Here is a 19,934-nt window from a genome sequence, read left to right on the forward strand (position 1 = left end):
ATGGTCCTCACAACATTCCTTATAACGGCAAAAAAATGAAACAATCTACACCTCCAACATAGGAGAATAATTCCTGATGGCTGATTAAGATTCCATTGCACGGGAGGCGGAGCTTGCAGTGAGCCGAGATCATGCCACTGCACTCCAGCCTGGGCGACAGAGCAAGACAGCGTCTTAAAAAAAAAAGATTCCATTGCACAGTTGGGCCATGCACAGTGCTGCACATCCACATCACTCCAAAGCCACACCTCCTTTTACCATTCCTTGCTTTACTACACTTTGCAGATACTGTGTTTCTTACCAACTGAGTTTGTGGCAACCCTGCAGCAAGCAAGTCTATTGGCACCATTTTTCCAACATCGTGTGCTCGCTTCGTGTCTCTGTGTCAGCATTTTTTAGCAATAAAGTATTTTTCAATTAAGGTATGTGGTTATGAGTTCAGTTCTTTTGCATTTGCTGAGGAATGTTTTGGAGGGTGGAGGGTGAGAGAGGAGGGAGAGGAGCAAAAAAATTAACTCATGGCTTAATACTTGGATGATTAAGTAATCTATACAATAAACCCCCACGACATGGGTTTACCTATATAACAAATCTGGACATGTACCCTTGAACTTAAAATAAAAATTAAAAAAAATTAAGGTATGTACACTGTATTTTTAGACACAATGGTACTGCACACTTAACAGACTGTAGTATAGTGTAAACAATATATATATTTTTTTTTTTTGAGAAGGAGTTTCGCTCTTGTTGCCCAGGCTAGAGTGCAATGGCACGATCTTGGCTCACTGCAACCTCTGTCTCCCAGGTTCAAGCAATTATCCTGCCTCAGCCTCCCAAGTAGCTGGGATTACAGGTGTGCACCACCACGTCCAGCTAATTTTTGTATTTTTAATAAAGACAGGGTGTCACCATGTTGGCCAGGCTGGTGTCGAACTCCCGACCTCAGGTGATCTGCCCACCTTGGCTTCCCAAAGTGCTGGGATTACAGGCGTGAGCCACCGTGCCCGTCATGTAAATGGAACTCTTCTATGCACTGGGAAACAAACACATTTGTGTGACTCTCTTTATTGCAATCGTCACTTTCTCGTGGTGATCTTGAACTGAGCCTAGTATCTCTGAGGAAGGGCTGCACATCCCATTTCTGTTTAATCTGAGGCTCAACCTTGTCACATTCAGCTGCTTTCTTTTCTAGCTCACATCTATTCTCCATACCTCGGAGACAATGCAGGCTCGGCCTAAGACACCACAACAAAGCAATAGCAATAAAGCAAGCCACACACATTTTTTGATTTCTCAGTGCATATAAAAGTTCTGTTTACACTATACTGTTGTCTATTAAGTATGCAATCGCATTGTGTCTAAAATGAAACAATAGACATACCTCAATTAAAAGTACTCTACTGCCTAAAAAAAAAAAAGCTAATGATCATCAGAGCCTTGAACAAGTTATAATTCTTTTGCTGGTGAAAAGTCTTGTCTTCATGTGAATGGCTGTTGATTGATTAGGGTGGTGGTTGCTAAAGGCTGAGGTGGCTGTTGCAGTTTCTTAAAATGAGACAACAATGAAGTTTGCTGCATAGATTGACTCTTCCTTTCACCAAAGATTTCTCTGGAGTATGCGATGCTGTTTGGTAGCAATTTACACAGACTAGGACTGTCGAAACTGGAGTCAGTCCTCTCAAACCCTGCTGCTGCTTTATTGATTAAGTGTATGGAATATTCTAAATCCCTTGTTGACATTTCAACAATGTGCACAGCATCTTCACCAGGAGTAGATTCCATCTCAAGAAACCACTGTCTTCACTCATCCATAAGAAGGAACTCCTCGTCCATTAGTTTCATCACGAGATTGCAGCGGTTCAGTCACATCTTCAGGCTCCACTTCTAATTCTAGTTCTCTCGCTATTTCCACCACATCTGTGGTTACTTCCTCAACTGAAGTCTTGAACCCCTCAAAGGGTTGGAATCAACTTCTTTCAAACTTCTGTTCATGTTGATACTTTGACCTCCTTCTATGAATCACAAATGTTTTTAATGTCATATAGAATGGTATATTCTTTCTAAAAGGTTTTCTATGCTGAGATCCATCAAAGAAATCTATCTATGGCAACTATGGCATTACAAAATGTATTTCTTAAATAATAAGACTTGAAAGTCTAAATGACTCCTTAATCCACGGGCTGCAGAAAGGATGTTGTGTTAGCAGGCATGAAAACCTCATTAATCTCTTTGTACATCTCCGTCAGAGCTATTGGGTGACAGGTGCATTGTCAATGAGCAGTCATATTTTGAAAAGAATCTTTTTCTGAGCAGTAGGTCTCAATGTTAGGCTTAAAATATTCAGTAAGCCATGATGTAAACAGATAGGCTGCCATCCAGGCTTTGTTGTACCATTTGTAGAGCACAGGCAGAGTAGAATTAGGGGGAATGGCTGGTGGGTGGAGCAGTCAGAACACACAACATTGATCAATTAAGTGTGCCCTCTTGTATAGATGTTGTTCATGGTGCCCCCAAACAATTACAATAGTAACGTCAAAGATCATTGGTCACCATAACAGATTTAATAAATAATGAAAAAGTTTGAAATAGTGTGAACATTACCAAAATGAGACGCAGAGACCCAAAGTGAGCACATGCTCTTGGAAACAAATGACACCAGTGGGCTTGATGACACGGGGTACCACAAACCCTCAATTTGTTAAAAAATAAAAATAAAAAAGCAATATCTATAAAGTACAATAAAGTGAAAAGCAATAAAACAAGAACTGCCTGTGCATTGTGTAAGGTATCGGAAGTAATCTGGAGATGATTTAAAGTATACAGAAGGATGTATGTGGGTTATGTGCAAATACCACACCATTTTATATCAGGGACTTGAGCATCCATCAATTCAGGTTTCGGAGAGGATCCATTCTCCCCCAGGTACCAAAAGACAAATATATTTGAAAAGGAAGAATATGGACCAACAACATCCTGAGTCTCAGAGCCATTGATTTTGGAGGGCAGGAGATCAGATCTTTTTTAACTCATCTGTATTTTCTTATATTTCTTACAATTATATATTATTGATGTGATTAAAATGTTTTTGTTTTTTAACGTTAAAAACAATGTGGTAGGTCAAACGTGGGTGCAGAAGATCCCCACCAGCATCTTCTGCAGCTCTAGGATTTGAGGACCACCCCAGAGACAGTCTCATCACAGGGCAGGGACAGGGCCCCAAGCTGGCCTGTGACACGCACCTGCAGCCACATCCCCTCCACTGTTGCCACCCGCAAGCCATGCGGAGAGCCCTGCTTTGTTCTACATCCTACTCCTCCTATGGGCTTCCTTCTCTCACTCCTTCCTGGAATCACCTCTATTCTAATAGCAATTATCAGTAACCAGAAGGAAGCATAACCACAATAGCAACCACAGGCCTGTCAGGTGTCACTGGCCCTTCTGCTCCTAGAAGCTCATGTGCAGAGGTGGCCTGGGCTTCTGGCTGCCCAGCCTGAAGGACAGAGGGCTTCTGCGGCAGCGGGCACATCCCCCTTTCTTGCCTGGCTCAGCCCCCATCACTCACTGATGCACCCTCCTAGGGGACACCCTTCTGGAACCCTTGGGCCAATATCCTCACTTCTTTGTACTGTGTTCGCAGTGGAAGGAACCAAAAGCCAGCCCACAGGAGGTGAGAGATGCCTAAGCCGTGAACTCCCACCAGCAAGAGGCGGGAGGATGAGTCCCTGCATGGCCAGCATTGAGCCCGTGCCCAAGGCCACTTGCTGACGTTCATTCTTCTTTTTTTAGTTTCTTCTTTTTTTTTTTTTAGATGGAGTCTTGCTCTGTTGCCCAGGCTAGAGTGCAGTAGCACAATCTCAGCTCACTGCAACCTCTGCCTTCAGGGTTCAAGTGATAAGAGATGATCCTGCCTCAGCCTCCCAAGAATCTGGGGTTATAGGCACATGTTCATCACACCTGGCTAATTTTTTTGTATTTTAAGTAGAATGTAATTGTTTTTTGTATTTTCAACAGAATATTTTGTATTTTCAGTTTCACCATGTTGGCCGAGCTGGTCTGGAACTCCTGACCTCAAGTGATCCACCTGCCTCAGCCTCCCAAAGTGCTGGGATTACAGGTGTGAGCCACCGCGCCCAGCCAATTCTTCTATTCATAAGTATTTATTCAAGGCTCCCTTGAGCATGGCAGGAGCACCACTGGCCCCCACCTGTCCTCATGGGGTCTGCAGTCCAGGGGAGAGGTACATGTTAAAATATTAACACACTCGCAGTTCCTGCTCTGATGAATGTGATGCAGCAGCGGCTTGAGGCTAGGAGAACAAGGGCAGGGGTGAGATCCTTCCTCAGGCCGGGCAGGTGGGACTGACCCCAGCAGCCACTCATGGCAGGTGCTCGCCAAGGCTCGAGACCAGGTTCCTCACTCCAATCCCTCACTTAACTCCCTGCAGCTTGGAGGCGGCTTTCTGGGTTCCTCCTCTCTAGGACAGGACACACACCACCCACCTGACTTCACCCAGCTGCCCAGAGGCAGAAGCAGGACCAGGGGAGGGCCTCGGGGCTGGCACAATGATTTCTTCCTTGGACTGTGTCTAGTCGCCTCCTGTCCACACTCGGTGGTGGCAGGCTAAGCCCAGTCTTTAAGAGGGTGCTCTGGGGCCCCTGTCACCTGTAATTAATTGCTCAGACAATGTTCTGGGTAACACCACATCTGAAGACAAAATCAGCTCAACCCTTCTGGTCAGTCAAAATCCATTCACTTGGGCAAACGTAGAAAACCCAACAGCCAACACCAGAGGCCATACTAAAAATCGCACTACAAGATGGTCTCTAAATAGACCCCAATACACAATTCCCAGGGCAATGGCCCCTCACCTGAGGCTGCCCCCAGGGGATCCTGGAGCAGAGGGACATGGTTGTGCCACAGGGTCAGCCCAGCCTGTCCAGACACAGCCCCCGTGGGGGAGCCTCTCTGTCTACAGCAGGCTTGGGGCCAAGAACCGGGTCTCCAGTCCTGTTTCCTCTCCAGAGACAGGAGCCGCATGGGAAGGAGCTTGAGGAGTGGAGTGTTTGGGGGTCACCTACATCCTAGGGTGTGCGGGCGGGGAAGGGCCACAGGCAGATGGGGTCCCAAGCCCTGGGGCACCTGCGTGGGTTCCTCCCTGCCCGGATCTTCCCTGGCATCACAGTGCAGAAGGCACTGTGCCAGGGGGGAGAGGGTAGGCACATGTTGGGGAGCAGCCAGTGGTGGGGAAGGACAAGAAGGCGGCAGGAACAAATAAATGAACAACCAGAGGCTCAACCCACCTACCACATGCAGAACGGGATTCGGGCAAGGAGAACGAGAGGCCAGAAAGTCCTCAATCCTTGGATCTGGGGAGCTAATTGCCCCCTTAGTTGACAAATGAGTGCCCAGCCGAACTGGGCTCAAAACCTTGTGTGATAGAGACAGAAAGTAGGTTAGTGGTGGCACAGGCCTGGGGGGAAGGGAGGGCTGGAGGTGATGGCTACAGGGCACAGGGTTTCTTTTTCAGGTGAAGAAAAGGTTCTAAAATCGACTGTGGAGATGGCTGCACAGATCTGTGAAAATGCTCCATACCATTGAGTTGTAGAGTTTAAATTAGGGGGTTGTATACTATGTGAACGAAATCTCAATAAAGCTGCTACAAAAATGAAAAAGCCGAAAGCCTTGGCAGGCCTATGCCAGGAATTTTGAGGGACAGCTTAGCGGCACTGGATGGGAGCCGGTGAGCAGTGGGGATGCGTGCAGCCCATCCATCCCCTTGACAGGTGTCACCTCACTTAGCATCCCTGACAGTGTGGCTGGTAAAACACCACTGGCCCATTTTACGGATAGGGACAGCAGGGTTAGGAGAGCTTCAGGGGCTTTCCAGGGGCGCACAGCCGGCAAACAGACTGCAAAGAGAAAGAAAATGTGAGCAAAATGTCAGCTCTACACATTTGGGGTAGTGGGTTAAGCCCCTTTGCAGTTTGTAAAAATGCCACCAAAGAGATGATGGGCCTTCTTCTGCTGCAGTCAGGAGCGGAGTGGGGCCTCTCAGGGTGCTCTTAGATACCAGCCCCTCTCCACCCCTGCAGAGAGGAAAGTTTTCATCCCAGGATCATGCTGAGCCAGCATCCCACTTGCTCCTCCAAGGCCAGATTCGGGGACCCCCTCCTCCTGGAGCCAGAGCTGATGGCTCCAGCCATGGCAGCCCCGCCCCTGCCCCACCGCCCTGGCCTTGTATTGTTCCCCTCTGCCTGAGCCCTTCCCTTCCTTCTGGCTCTAACCCCCTGCAGTGTGCCAGGGCGACAGGAACCCCAAGCTTGTTTCCAACAGCCAATCCACGTGGGGTGTGCTGTGGAATGAAGGTTTGCATCCCCCCAGAGTTCATATGTTGAAGCCCTAACCTCTAACAGGATGGTACTTGGAGGTGGGGCCTTTGGGGGTGATCAGGCTTAGATGAGGCCATGAGGGTGGGGCCCTGTGATGGGCTGAGGGCCCTCCTAAAAGAGGAAGGGGATGACCTCTCCTCTTTCCGCTGTCTGCCATGCGAGGACACAGCAGGAGGGCTGCATGTACAGCTGGAAGCAGGCTCCCCAGAACCAGGCCCTGCCAGCACTCTGCTCTCAGGCTTCCAGCCTCTACTCTGTGAGAAGTCAACGTCTGTTGTCCGGGCTGCTCCGAGGGCAGCCCGAGCTGATGAGTATAGGGGCCAGGGCCAGGTGGGTGGGCATCAGTGTCTCTTGCAGCCCTCTGTGAGGGGCAGGGAACTGGCTCTCCAATTTCACCGCTCAGGAGCCTGGCGCTCCCTCATGCCTAGGCCACACAGCAAAAGGGAGGAGCCGGGACTCCAACCCAAGACCCCAGCCCCCAGTTCTGCCTTCATGCCTCTGCAGTGCCTCACGGGGCCAGACGGTCTCTCCCCTCTTCCATGCTGCCTACACATTTGTGAGAGCCACTGGTGCTGTGACAAGGCCCAGGCTGTCAGTCACTAAAGCCAAGCACCCCAGTGACCCTGAGGCTTAGCAGCAAGACAGGGACTCAGCCCTGGGTGGGGCCTGCGAGGCCCACACCCAGTAAGCACTTCCCTGAAAGCCACACCTAGAGGCCATGTTCCCCTGGCCTGGCACCCCAGGGACATGGCTCTTCCTCCCCTCGAAGCCTTCCCCACTCTGGATCCCCTCTCCCTACCCCTCTTAGCCTCACTGACAAGAGACACAGTTCCAAGTGTCTGCTGTCACCCCCAGAAAGAGCGCTGGCCTTAGAGTCAGCCACAATGGATCCAATCCTGGCTCTCTACTTTTTGGCCGAGCGAGCTACAGGAAAATTACTTTCTCTTCCCAAGCCTCGGTTATCCACCAACCCCAAAAGGAGCAGCGGTGGAGGAGCGAATGAGGTAATAAGGTCCACGGCAGGCCCTACTCCAGGCAGTGCCTGACCTGGCAACATTCGGGACATGGGGCTGCATGAAGAGGGTGGGAGGGGAGGAGGGGAGACATCCCAGCACCTCTTTGCTCACCCTTCCACCTGCCCCACTGCCTGGGCATCTTGTCCTTCCCAAAACGTATTCCATGCTCTGCAATGGACTCAGTGTGTCCCCTAAAATCCATATGTTGAAATCTTAACCCCAGTGTGACAGCATTAGGTGGGGCTGGTAGGAGGCAATTAGGTCCTGGGGGTGGAGCTCTCAAGAAAGGGATTAGTGCCCTTATAAGGACAGGCCCCAGAGAACCAGCTCACTCTCTCTCCACCACATGAGGACACAGGAGCAGTCAGCCATCTGTAACTGAAAGAGGGCCCCCACCAGAACCCAACCAAGCTGCCACCCTGATCTCTGCTTTCCAGCCTCCAAAACCATGAGAAATCAAATGCTGTTGTTTCTGAGCTCCCTAGCCTGTGACATCTTGTTATAGCAGCCTGAAATAAGATACTCTCAGTCCTTGCTTTGCCCAAGCTGACCCCCTGCGTAGAGAGCTTATGTGTCCCCCACCCTCACTTCCCATTCATTTTTCACAACCCAACTCAACCTTAAGGTCTCCTAGAAGCCTCCCATGACAGAACCTGTTGGTGTTCACCAAACCTCATAAACCTGGTGCAATTTCCTCCTGGGCACACAGATAAACTACATTTTCCAGACTCCTTTGCACTTAGGTAGGATCAGGTGACCAAGTGCTGGCCAATGGAATGTGAGCAGAAATAATACACTGCTTTTCCAGGCCTGAGGCATGAGAAATGTCCCATATCTGCCCATGGGCTCTCCTTTTCTATTGGCTAGTTGAATGAAAGAATGCCAAAGCCCTAGAGGAGGGCAGGGCCACAAGATGGAAGGAGCCTGGGGCCCTGAATGACCAAGTGGAGCAGAGCCTCAACTCTGACCTGCATTAATGTGAAAGCCAAATAAATTTGTATTCTGTTAAGCCACTGAGAAATGAGGGCAGTTTGTTACAGCAGTTAGCCTGTGCTGACTACTACTACATATCTATACATCCTTCCCTCTTCTCCCAACAATGAAGTATCCAGTGGTGGATTCCCCCAACCCACTTCTAGCCCTTGGCCTTCTGGGCCATCATTAGCTGGGTACTTGTCGTCTCCTGCTCTGGTCTGTGGGCTCTTTGAGGACAGAACTACAACTTGTGAGTTACTTATTTCTGTTTCCCAGCTGGGGCTGGTACAGTGCAGGTACTCATAAATGTTGCCTGATGAACACACCAGGATGTCTCAGAATAGGGCTACCTGGAAAATGAGAAGTTTGTCCTCAAAGGGCCTTCTAGACCCAGCCTGCCCCTGATTCTGAGAGGAGGCACTCCCTGTGTGTAAGCCACATGCCAGGCACCATCCTAAGCTCTTCTCAAATATTTGCTCACTTTGACCTTCACGACATGGAGGCACAAAATACATGAATCATGGCCGAGCATGGTGGCTCACACCTGTAATCCCAGCACTTTGGGAGGTCAAGGCAGGTGGATCACATGAGGCCAGCCTGGCCAACACATAGTGAAACCCGTCTCTATTAAAAATACAAAAAAATTAACTGAGTGTGGTGGTGCATGCCTGTAATCCCAGCTATTTGGGAGGCTGAGGCACGAGAATCATTTGAACCCAGGAGGCGGAGGTTGCAGTGGGCTAAGATTGTGCCACTACACTCCAGCCTGGGTGACAGAGTGAGACTGTCTCAAAAAACAAACAAATAAACAAACAAAACAAAACAAAAAGGTGGTGAATCACTTGTCCACAGTCTCACAGCTGGTAGGTTGCAAAGACAGGATGAAAACCTGTGCTGGCCAGTAGGCTGCAGAATGTATGCACCTCCCCCAAAGGTAGCCCCACATCATGTTTCTGGACCTGCCTTTAGTTGGTGGCCGCAGGGGACCCTAACCCTGTGGCCACCAATTAAAGGTTGATGCTGGGCACAGCAGGTGGTGCAGCGGCTGCACCTGTGCCTGTGCTGGGTGTTAGATGCTTCTCCTATCACCTGTGGGTGTGTGCACCCCTGGGTCACAGATGAGGAAACTGAGGCAGAGGCACTGAGTCACACCAGGAGAACTGGACAATGCTGGACTTCTGTTTGGTCTCATCCAACCCCAGGGCCTGGGACTCCTTCCACAACACTTGTCCCAGGGGCTAGTCTGACCCCAAATGCCAAAAAGTATTCATCACCCAGCTCGCCTGGGCTGCTGGTTTGTTTAAACCCCAAGAAGCAGCTCAGGGCCAACAGATAACACAATTCCTCTAAATGCCAAGCATTTGACTGAGGGTGAAAAAGTGGATTGGACACTCTTACAAGGAGGAAAAAAAATAAAGGAGGTGTTCCCTGACTCCCCACAGCTGCAGAGTAATACCATGCATCCCAGCCCAACAAGACCCCAGGGCTGCAGAGTCATACCTCGCATTCCAGCCCAATGGGTCCCCGCAGCTGCAGAGTAACACCTTGCATCCTAGCCCAATGAGTCCCCACGGCTGCAGAGTAAAACCTCGAGTCCCAGCCCAACGGGTCCCTACAGCTGCAGAGTAACAACTCGAGTCCCAGCCCAGTGGTTTCCCACAGCTGCAGAGTAATACCTCACAGCCCAGCACAATGGGTCTCCACAGCTGCAGAGTAAATACCTCTCATCCCATCCCAACGGGTCCCCAGGGCTGCAGAGTAATACCTCACATCTGAGCCCAATGTGTCCCCATGGCTGCAGAGTAATACCTCACAGCCCAGCCCAACGGGTCTCTACAGCTGCAGAGTAATACCTCACAGCCCAGCCCAACAGGTCCCCACAGCTGCAGAGTAATACCTCACATCCCAGCCGCATGGGCTCAGCCCCACAGCCTGACCCAGCCCATCCAGGCCCACTCAACTGCAGCTGGCAGACTTCCGCACCCACTGGTGCCAAAGGCTGCCCCGTGCTTGGCCCTGGAGGTGACTGGACTCGTGTTCCACACAATCCCTCAGGTTTCTCAGGGCCACAAGAACTCCTTGGAAGCCACTGGAATCAATATTCTGCCCAAGGTGCAGGCTGCCTTCTCTCAGAGGTGAAGGGATTCCAGGGTGTCATGGAAGCGTCTTTCCTGACATGTACGCCTGGCAGGCAGCTCCCTTCTCCGGTCTGAGACAGGAACCCTCCTCCCCTCTGGCCGAGAGCCCTGAGGTCACTGTCCCTCTAGGACCACGGCCCCGTGTCCACCCTAGGCTTTTAGGAAGTCCCACTCCTGCTCAGGGCGAAGTGCATCTGGCTCTTGGTCAGCAGCCAGCTCGGCCCGTCTCCACTCATGCTCTGAGCTCCGGGGCCTTCACAGGGCCCTTCTGTTCTTCCAGAATGAGGCTCAGGAAGCCAGATCCTCATGCAGCTGGAATGTTCTCTCGACACCCCCGAGGGCCTCAGGCCCATCCCTGGAGAAAGTCCTGGATGCAGCCTCATAGCACTGATAGAAACTCCACAGCCAGTTCCAAGTCCACAGGTACCTTCCTCTTTGGAGGTCAAGGCCTGTGGGCTCGGGTGGGCTGTTCTGGCCCCCAGACCTCACCTGGCCAGGGCTGAAGGCCATCACTGGGCCCCTGATGCCACATGGGCTCCCATTCTCAGACCAAGGTCCTTGGTCTACAGACAACACAGCAGTAAATGGCCTCTCTCCCCAGGTTTTAAACGGGTAAGAAAAATACAACCTTCATCCAGAGGGCACAGCTAAATCCAGCTTTTACATCTACACAGTGGCAAGACCAGGCAGCTATGCAGAGGCTTGGGCCTGCCCTGGCTGAAAGAACACTGGCTGAAAAGATGCATTTGCGGGTCTGGTTTTGGGGAGTTAGGGTTTGCTTTGTTTTTTTTAAAGCCCACTTCATAGTCGTAAGCATCAGAGGCAGGGTGGGCTGTCCCCTCAGCCCCGTCCCTTCTTCCTCACTAAGAGAACCCCAGTTTTCTTTAAAACAACAACAACCCCAGCTAAAAATACCAGGACTGGCCATGTGACGCAATTCCAGCCAATGACAGCCAACGGGAGTGATGCCAGGTGGGTTCCCGGAGAGTGTCTGTGTCCCTGACGCACAGGTGCAGGCCCAGCTGGCACCTGCCTCTGCTCTCCCCTCCTCTTGCCGAGAAGGCAGGATGCGGAATGGCAGGTGAAAGGCATTCCCTGAGCACGGGGGTGCGGGAACTGCACGGGCCCAGGTCTGTGATGACTTCCCCAAGGAGCCCTACAAGCCGGGCCTGCTGACACCCACTTCTTGTTGCGAGGGAAACCCAGACTGGTCAGAGTTTTCTAACAAGAAGTCAACACAGTCCAGCGATCATTCAGCCCAGGGCCTCTGGGTGTGCACGTCCTTGGATAAAGCTGAAGGGAGCTTAGCAAGAATCTGTCGAAGTCACCGAGAGCTTAGCACGTGCCAGCATCTCCTCAACTTGTTTGCTAGATGGATGGCAAGACTGCTCAGAAAGGCTACGGAGCTTGCCCAAGGTTACACAGCCTGTATGAGAGGGTCAGGATTCAAACCCAGGTCTTTTCAAAGAAGCCCAGGTTCTACCTTCACGGAAGGAGAAGCTAGAGAGGGAAACCTGGGGAAACACAGGGGTCCAAGCCAATTCACTCAGCAATAAGCAAGTGTTTATGCCACCCGCCCTTCCTGTGATCCAAGGCTGTGGTGTCCCCAACCCCCACCTCCACTCTGCCCTGCAGCCCGTGCTTCCCTCAGCCTGGGTGGCTTTCTCATATGCACCTTGTAGTATGTCACAGCTGTGTCGCTCAGGAGGGATGGGGCATCCTGGGTGAGGTGAGTGCACTCTGTGTAGCAGGTATGGGCCTTCCTGGGTGCATGGTCTGGGGACCATGGCTCCCACCCCGACCAGGTCTCTTCCCTTGCGCCACCTGCTCCCACCTCATGCCTAAGGGGACTTAGGATTGGTGCCCGAGGCCAGCAAGGGCTGGCAGCATCCCTTCCAGCTGGCAGCACCTCTGCCCAGAGCCAGCCAAGCGTGGGCTTCAGGTCCAGCCTTGGCCAGCAGCGGCAGGCACAGGGACCACCAGTTCCAGTGTCTGGGTCTTCTGGGGGTGGTAGAGGGGGCAGGCGGAGCCCAGCTTCAGGAAGGAAACTTCCCCAGGACTATGGAGGCTCACTTTCCCCCTCCCCCCACCCGGATCTGCCCCTTTACCTCCCCCAGGAACCAGTCATTATCCCGGGCCTACAAGTAGCAGCTCGGGGACTAACTGGGTCCTACACACCTCCGGAGGGGCTGTGATCCTGGACAGCAGGAGGGCCACCTCAGGCACAGTCCCGGGCTGGAGGAGGGACAGGAAGACGGATCCTTACCCATGGAGGAGATCAGAGGAGGAGGCTGCCCTAGCCTTCTGCGGTTTCAGCATCTCAGATCTGCCCCTGCCCCATGCAACCCTCCACCTACATGGCCAAGTGAGTGCTTACGGTGTCGGGCACTTCCCCCGCGTGCTCCTAATCCCTGATCCACACTCAGCCCCGTGAGGTTGACACTCTCAGGATCCCCACTTGGCAGGAGAGGAAACGGGGCCCAGAGAGGGTGCTTAGCTTCTCTGGGGCCAAAAGGCCACACTAGGATGGAACCCAGGCGGTCGCATTCTCGAACTGCAGAGCCATGCCCCTGCTCTCTGATCCCAAGGTGTAGGGTGCAAAATCTAAACTTCTCCTCACAATCTCCACAGTCCTGCCCAGCAGCCTGGGGCTCTCTCCAGCCTCACCCCAGCCTCCTATCAGCCCCTCTCCTCCTACAACTTAGAGCTCCAGCTTTGTAACCAGCTCCTCAAGCACACATGTGGCTTTCGTGTCTGCTCTTTTTGCCTTGGAGCCAACAGCCTCTAGCACAGCATCTAGCATGGCACAGAACAGGCAGATGAGAACACTAATCATATCGCCCTCTGTGCATTCATTCTGTGCCATGTGGCCAAGCGCCTTCCACATGTGATCTCATGTAAGCCTCACAAAAATCTCCAGAAGGCAGTCATCATTCTACCCATTTTACATATGGAAACACTAGGCTCCAAGCTGTGTCCATTCATGGTCACACAATGAGAAAGAGGCAGGGAGGGAGCCATCAGGCTGTGCTCCTCTCCCGAGCACACTGCCCACCAAAGTTCACCAAATGAAGAAACAGCAGAGTGGCCGTGAAAGACGCCGGCAGACGGAGTAACCTGGGCCAAGGTGTGAGGCAGGAGGCAGGGACCATGTCAAAGGCACCAGCAGCCAGTGCCCAAAGCCCCACGCCTAGAGCTCCAGGGGAAGGAGTGAGAAGCTGGGAGAGCAGGGCGGAGCCAGGTGGGTGAGGTCCACACATCTCATTACTTTGAACTTGACCTGGCAGACTTCCTGGTGCCCCTGAGTGCTTGGGAGCTGGAACAAGGGTTGCTGGCTTTAGGAGGTCACCCTGTGCTGAGGGGCCGCAGGTGGCACAGCAGCACAGCGGGCAGCAAGCTGGCTGTTCCCTCTGCCATAAGGAACAACAGTCTCTGAGGCCACTGGGGCCAGCTCCCTGGGGAGACTGGCAGTGGCCAATCTCACATTATGGTGTGGGGCTCCAGGCAACCTGTAGTGGACACCTGGCCTCAGCACCCTACTTGGAAAGATGATGTCAGTGCGTGGACACTGCTATTTAACCAACCGGCATCTTATGCAGCCTGGACAGTCACAGCCACACCTGGAGCTCAGGCAGACACCAGGAAAGATGGCCCAGCCCCAGGTGGGGCGCGAAGGGCTCCCTTCCTGTGGCCCAGCCCATGGAAGCTTCTGGTGGCACCACAGGAACCAGGCCAGGCCCTGCAGGTGCCCTGGGATTTGGAGGAAGAACGGCAAGGTCAGCAGGCACCTCGGGCTGAGCGGGGAGCACGAGGGGTGCAGGGAGAAGCCCAGCTCCACGAGAAGCCCTCCGAATGGGACCACCCACCTCTTCTCACAAACACCTGCCATTCAGATTCATGGGCTGCTGTTTTTCAAGGATTTGCTTTTCTGAAAGACCTAGAGAATATTCTAGAACAGTTAAATATAGCTCTCGTGAAAGCTGTCCCATTTCCATGCCTATGTTCATTCAACAAACATTCTCAGAGGGCCTGCTTAGTGCCAGACACGGGCAGGTGGGGGCCTCAGCCCCTGGGAGATGAAGAAGATAGTCCCTGCTGAGAGGTGCTGGGGACAAGGGTTGAAGACTGGCTTGGAAAGAGCTGAGTACGACACAGGGTGGCAGGTGCTGAACTAGCAGGAGCCCTGGAACTTCAGGGACACATAGGAGAGACATCTCACCTGCCTGGGAAGCCTGCACAGAGGAGATATCTCAGTGGCTAGGGATGCCCCACTCTAGCCTGTGACTCAGTCTGCATGGGACAGGGGTGGAAAGATGGACGGGGTGGAGAGAGGGACAGGGCTGAGAGGCAATCAGGAGCTTAGATTTCAAGGGCCAAGGTAAGCAATGCATTGCAGGCTGTGGGCCACAGGGAGCCAGGGATGGCTTGTGAGCAGGGCAGTGACTGGATCTCCTGTGGCTAGCTTGATGCACATCAGCACAGGCCCTGGGCCATCTCAGAAATGCATGCAGCTTGGAGAAGGCCGAGTAGGTGACGTTGCCATAGTGCAGTGTTGCATAATGCCTGGTGACCCCCCCACACCCGCCCTTTAAAAACAAATGCTTAGGTCATCCCCAGAGGAAGCCAAAAATTAGAGAGGGCTCCTCTGTGTGCCCAGAATGGATCTAGACTGAGCTGGAAAACAAAACTCAAAGGAAAAAAACCAGAGCATTTCCAATGTCCAGGCCTCCAGGGACTGGGGTGGTGAGGGACTTCAACCAGAGGCAGCAGGGGCCAGGGAAGAGGGCATCTACAATTCCCTTCTAAATTTTAAAACCAAGATCCCAGCTTACAGCAAATGTCCACCTGATAGGAAGAAGGAAAAGGGTCACAGCACTGACACCCTGCCTGTACGGGAAGATTCTGGTCCCAGAACAAAAGGCTCAAGGAGATAAGAGCAATGACCCACCAGCTCCAGATTTCTCCCCTGCCAGACGAGGGTGAAGAGCAGGTGCCCTGGAAGCCAGGCAGAGAAGGAAGCAGCCAGAGAGAAGAGCACCCGCTCCGCCCCTGCTGGCAGCTTCCTCCTGCTCCCTCCCTCCTCCCCTCTGCTGTTCTCACTCTGAGGTGCTCTCCTGCCAAAAGCATTCCCCATTTCAGCTCCATCTCCTCTTCTGATTCTTTTATAGGGGACTCTTGGGACATCCCCAGATGCCAAATGAAGCAGCTGGTGGCCTCTGTCTTCAGCAGCAGGTCTGAGGGTTTCCATCACCAGCCACTAGACTTCAAAGCCAACTTTGTCCATGGCCTCACTCACGCATGGAGAGACTAAAGCCCAGACAGGGAAGCCAGGTCTGCCCGAGGGGTTGGAGTTGACCATGTGTTACCAGGTCACATCCAGGACACGTGGTAGCTGAACACAGCTGAGGGCTCAGAGGGCTGTCCCTGTCACAGGAGGTGTGTGAGCGGAGTGTGAAGGGCCACTGAACAGGCCACCAGAAGGTCCATTTCTTTCCAGGAGCCCAGACTGGATGTCCCCTAAGTATTAAGGCAGGCATGAGATGGGAAATGCCGCCACACCTCCTTCTCCCAGTCATCTGCCAATGATGGGTCTAAGTGTGGCCATGTGGCCCACCCTTGGTCTATGGGGCAGAGGTGGAAATTGCTGAGTGGGGCTTCCTGGAAAGTTTGTTAAAAGGACAATCTCAACTGGCATAACCCTTCTGACCTTTGCCCCATCCTTCTTCCTGCCTGGAACAGAGATGTGATAAACCCAAGTACAAATACCAACAGACTAAGGAAGACAAAGCCAAAAAATCAAAGAAGCCCAGGTCCCAGGTGGTCCTGGACAGTGTACCCCAGAGACCACACCATCACTCACTGGACATTCCACCCAGACATGCCCTGAGAACTCCATGGCCCTGGTTGTTTCCAAGTCAGCCACATTTCAGTGTAGTCCTCTTTGGTGTTCCTCACACTAATACAACATTACTTGGTGAACCCTCCGTGAAGGTATGAGAGCACATTCTTTTGTGCAATTTAGCACCACACATTTCTGATAGCAGTTATAACATTTGACATATTTTCTTTCTGTCTTTTCTCCTTGGAAGCCACAAGTAAATGTGAACCTGTATCACAGCCAATATGAAGGTTAGTATATACCCATATTTTGGGACTAACTTTATACCTTATTTTTGTGTCTTTTGTTATAAGCCATGTCAAAAACTTTCCTAGAAGAAAAAGGGTGAAAATAAGCTAAAAATATGAACATATATATAACAAATGCTAATTTAAAAAAAGCAGGCACAGCAATAAGATCAGGGAAAAAAGAAGGCAAAAGGATCAAATATAATTTTAAAAAGCTTGTTTTACATAGGCAAGCTTATCTCTGCCAAGAAGAAATAACAACAAACATAAAACTTTATGCATCCAACCACATAGCTTCAAAAAACATAAAACTAAATTTGTCAGAAATACAAGGAGAAACTGACAAGCTACAGTGACCAAGCACTGGTAGAGACACTAAGGGATCTCCCTCAGAAATTAAGTAGACCTGATAATAATTATAGTCAGATTATAAAGCCAGAGACACACATCAAAATGCCTATAGAGTGAGGCAGCTGAAGCAAATGAGTGAGATGACCTGATATGATGATGCTAAGGACTATGGTGAACTAGACAGAGCATATTCTCCATTTAAGGCATAAAAGTTAATAAAATAATGATTATTTAAACACTATATGTGCTAAACCCAACATGTGTGCAAGCTGATTGAGCCAGGAATCACCAGTTTTCAGACTTTGAAAAGGATTTGAGTAACATAACAAATAAGTTTGATTTAATAGGTTTGTGTAGAACTTTATACACCAAAAAGAAATAAATGTTCTTTTCAAATGTTCATGGAACTCAACAAAAATTAATCATTGCACTACAAAGAAAAAGTCCTGTAAATTTTAAAATACATAAATTATGCATTATAAGTATGCCTTACAGATAGTGAACACTTGAAACACATTAGCTATTTTATTTATTTATTTTTTTATTTTTTATTATTATACTTTAAGTTCTAGGGTACATGTGTGCAACGTGCAGGTTTGTTACATAGGTATACATGTGCCATGTTGGTTTGCTGCACCCATCAACTCGTCATTTACGTTAGGTATTTCTCCTAACGCTATCCCTCCCACAGCACCCAATGCCTCAACAGGTCCCAGTGTATAACGTTCCCTTCCCTGTGTCCATGTGTTCTCATTGTTTAACTCCCACTTTGAGTGAGAACATGTGGTGTTTGGTTTTCTGTCCTTGTGATAGTTTGCTGAGAATGATGGTTTCCAGCTTCATCCATGTCCCTGCAAAGGACATGAACTCACCGTTTTTTATGGCTGCATAATATTCCATGGTGTCTGTGTGCCACATTTTCCTTATCTATTCTATTATTGATGGACATTTGGGTTGGTTCCAAGTCTTTGCTATTGTGAATGGTGCCACAATAAACATACATGTGCATGTGTCTTTACAGTAGCATGATTTATAATCCTTGGGTATATATCCTTGGGTATATACCCAGTAATGGGTTTGCTGGGTCAAATGGTATTTCTAGTTCTAGATCCTTGAGGGATTGCCATACTGTCTTCTACAATGGTTGAACTAATTTACACTCCCACCAACAGTATAAAAGCGTTCCTATTTCTCCACATCCTCTCCAGCATCTGTTGTTTCCTGACTTTTTAATGATCGCCATTCTAACTGGCGTGAGATGGGTTCTCATTGTGGTTTTGATTTGCATTTCTCTGATGACCAGTGTTGATGAGAAAACTGGCTAGCCATATGTAGAAAGCTGAAACTGGATCCCTTCCTTACACCTTATACAAAAATTAACTCAAGATGGATTAAAGACTTAAATGTAAGACCTAACACCATAAAAACCCTAGAAGAAAACCTAGGCAATACCATTCAGGACATAGGCATGGGCAAAGATTTCATGACTAAAACACCAAAAGCAATGACAACAAAAACCAAAATAGACAAATGGGATCTAACTAAACTAAAGAGCTTCTGCACAGCAAAAGAAACTATCATCAGATCGAACAGGCAACCTACAGAATGGGAGAAAATTTTTGCAATCTATCCATCTGATAAAGGGCTAATATCCAGAATCTACAAAGAACTTAAACAAATGTACAAGAAAAAAACAAACAACCCCATCAAAAAGTGGGCAAAGGATATGAACAGACACTTCTCGAAAGAAGACATTTATGCAGCCAACAGACATATGAAAAAATGCACATTAGCAATTTTAAATGCGCAAAATGTCAGAACTAACTTAATCTTCTCAACAACCTTGAGGTCTGTTATTGTTGCTGTTATCATCCTCATTTCATAGATTGCAAAAGCCAAGGCACAGAGAGGCTGAAATGCATGTCCATGTAATTACATTACAATTAGTAAATGACCAAGACAGAATAATACACAAGCAGTCTCGCTCCAAAACTCATTCTCCTACCTAATCATTTTGCTAACAAAAGTGTGTGTATATGCATGTGTGTTTTGTGTATAACTTTAAAACACACGCTTCAAACAACCCTTGGATTAAAGAAAAAAAATAAACTCACTTGCAAATTATTTACAAACAAATGATAATGAGACACCTATGGGATGCAGCCAAAGGGGCACACAGAGGGAAACATATAGCCTTTAGTGAATTTATTTGTAAAAAGAGAAAGCCTAGTAACTGTCAGTGCATGAAGGGAGGAAAAAAATAAATAAACCTAAAGAATGCAAAGTAAGTGTTTAATAACAATAAAAGCAAAAAATTAATAAAATTGATAACCTCCTATAATAAAACCAAGGGCTTGTTCTTTTAAAAGATTAATAAATGTTGACAACTAATTCCAAATATTTTCAAAGAATGTAAGAGCCAAAGAAAACACATGTGCATGCCAGAGCCTGCAACAGAGCCAAATATTTCATCCTCTTCTATGCAGCAACCTGTTGCTAGCTGCCACCTCTTAGACATGGGGCTAACGGGCTGGACCATGACAGGAGGCTTCTACTTCTATGCTATGTTTTGTTTGGTTTTTCTTAAGTTTTCACTATGTAGATATTCATACATATATATATATATTCATATATACATTCATATATATATTCATATATACATTCATATATATTCATATATACATCCATATATATATTCATATATACATCCATATATATATTCATATATACATCCATATATATTCATATATACATCCATATATATATTCATATATACATCCATATATATTCATATATACATCCATATATATATTCATATATACATCCATATATATATTCATATATACATTCATATATATTCATATATACATCCATATATATTCATATATACATCCATATATATTCATATATACATCCATATATATTCATATATACATCCA

At 49.1% G+C, this 19,934-nt stretch overlaps 1 protein-coding gene across 2 annotated transcripts in view; it reads right to left on the reverse strand.

Moving 5' to 3' along the window:
* The window catches only part of KCNK9 (potassium two pore domain channel subfamily K member 9), a 103,790-nt gene that overhangs the window by 68,684 nt on the left and 15,172 nt on the right, over positions 1–19,934 (reverse strand). The window lies entirely within an intron of this gene.

The sequence above is a fragment of the Hylobates moloch genome, unplaced genomic scaffold, assembly GCF_009828535.3.
Source record: "Hylobates moloch isolate HMO894 unplaced genomic scaffold, HMol_V3 SCAFFOLD_9, whole genome shotgun sequence".
Lineage (NCBI taxonomy): Eukaryota > Metazoa > Chordata > Mammalia > Primates > Hylobatidae > Hylobates > Hylobates moloch.